This window comes from Kogia breviceps, chromosome 8 (genome assembly GCF_026419965.1).
Source record: "Kogia breviceps isolate mKogBre1 chromosome 8, mKogBre1 haplotype 1, whole genome shotgun sequence".
Lineage (NCBI taxonomy): Eukaryota > Metazoa > Chordata > Mammalia > Artiodactyla > Physeteridae > Kogia > Kogia breviceps.
This window is the reverse complement of record NC_081317.1, coordinates 40291691-40294085: the sequence shown is the minus strand read 5'-3', so window position 1 is coordinate 40294085 and position 2395 is coordinate 40291691.

Genomic DNA, 2395 nt, shown 5'->3' with positions numbered 1-2395 from the left:
TCTTATTATTCTTTTGTCTTTAAAAAAATCTAAATTAAAGTATCTTGAATTTTAAAACATTAAACAAATACTTAAATAATAAAATGAAGACTTTGTGTTTTTAGTTAAAATAATGTAATAGGAAAATATCTGGAAGTAAGATAAATACATATATAAAAATATGATATGGATATAGTAGAGAAATGTTCTAAATCTTTTGTCATTGGTTGAAGGATGATAACCAGAGTTCAAGGTACAATCCAGATTTTGCTGTTATATCCTCTGATAATAACCACTTCTATATACTTGCATAGCTCTTTTACTACAAGAGATCTAAATGGATGGCGTTATCTTCCATTATCTTTCTTGTAAATGTTCTCCTGTACTCTGTCTCTTTGAGTAGTGCTGGAAAGCTGGGATTAAACCTTATTTTCTCTTCATATTCTGTCACTAAAGGCTGGGTATAATACTTTCCCATATCAATCCATCCTTCTAATTGGTGCTTTAATTCTGGCTCTAGTCTTCTGTGGCCTTAAGTATTCCAGTAGGTTTACTAGTTGGCCTGTGCCTTATTTTGCCCTTAAGCCTTTTCCCGTAATTCTTCCTGAGTGATCTTTCTTGAATAAATTTCTTGTTTTCTCTGTTACCCTTTAATATCAACCTCCTCCTATCTGCTTATCTACAGGGTGAAGTCCAATCTCTTCATGTATAGGATGTAAGGCTTTTTGCAATCTGCCTCTTGCCTTCCTTTTCAGCCTCATCTTGCCTCCTTATTCTTCACCTACCTGCTCTGCCACTAAATTTTAGTCATAGTTGTCCTCCAGATATGGGGAATATACCTCATGCATGGCTCATAGTATTATCCCTACCTCCCATATTCATTTGTATTTCCACTCAGCTTAATCTTTAGATGCCCACTGAAGTGTTTCATGAATTCCCCTGCCCACTTTCATGCCCTCTATACATTGTACAGACTAATGTTATATGTTTTATTGTACTTATCTGCTTCCCTTACTTTACTGCTATATTTCAGGCAGAATAATTCTTTGTTGTAGAGAGCTGTCATGGGCTTCCTTTAGCAACATGCTGGCCTCTACCCATGTGATGTCAGTAGAATCCTTCCAGTTGTGACAACCAGAAAACATTCCCTGAGAAACAAAACTGCCCTTGGTTGAGAACCATTGCTTTAATGGAATATAAGCGGCTTGGGGGTATGCCTAAGTGATTTACCTTTGTAACTCCAGTAAGTATTTATTGTTATTACAAATGAATCAACATATCTGATCATCTATGTTCCCCTTCCTTAATATCTTTTAGTGATTTCTCATCATCTGTTCAATAGCATGGTACTTAAAGCCCTGAAACCTCTGCATACATGGCACCTCAAATATCTTCTTCAGTGAAAGAGTAAATTAGAAAAATCTGCCCAATAGCAAAGGGAGACTATAAGAAAACTTGGTTGACTTTGCCTAGATTCTAGTAGAGGGGTAAAGTTTTCCCTGAGAATTTGTAGCCATAGGTCTGCTCTTATGTGAGGCTAAGCAGACACTCAAGTTACCTGCATGATAATCTCCAACTGAGAATTCAAAAAAGAATGACGCTGTGGGAGGCTGGCAGAGGCAAATGGGAAGGGGAAAAAATGGGCATAATCAGATCATCTTTGTGTTCCTCTTAGGAGTGGATCTGCCTTCAGAGAGTACATGTTCTTTGCTCCTCCATTCTGTAATTGGCCCCTTCCCTAGTCCACCACTGCTTGTGACTGGGTGGGTACATCTGCCCAGTTCTGGAGTTAGCAGGCAGTATAAGAAATGCTCAGACACTCGTGGACAACTGTAATATGCGTAAGAGGAAAGTGAGAAAGAAAAGTTTGAAAATATCAATAGGGAATTGGGAATTTAAAAAAACTAAAAGACTATAAGAGCTAAAAATAAAAAATCAGTGAATGGGGCTTCCCTGGTGGTGCAGTGGTTGAGAGTCCGCCTGCCGATGCAGGGAACATGGGTTCGTGCCCCGGTCCAGGAAGATCCGACATGCCGCGGAGTGGCTGGGCCAGTGAGCCATGACCGCTGAGCCTGCGCATCTGGAGCCTGTGCTCCGCAACGGGAGAGGCCACAGCAGTGAGAGGCCTGTGTACCGGGAAAAAAAAAAAAAAAAAAAAAAAAAAAAATCAGTGAATGAGTTTAACTCCAGATGAAACACAGCTGAGGATACAGTGAATTAAATTTGGTCAGAAGAAAAAAATTAGATTAATGTATAGAGAGGCAAAAGCATGGAAAAGAACCAGAAAACAATATAACACCAAGAAGGGCTAACATTAATGTAACTGTAGTCCCCAAAAGAGAGGAAATAGAGAACACTTAGAGTTAATGCTTAAGAAATTTGTAAAGTTTATGGAAATTAAGCTACAGGTTTCAGA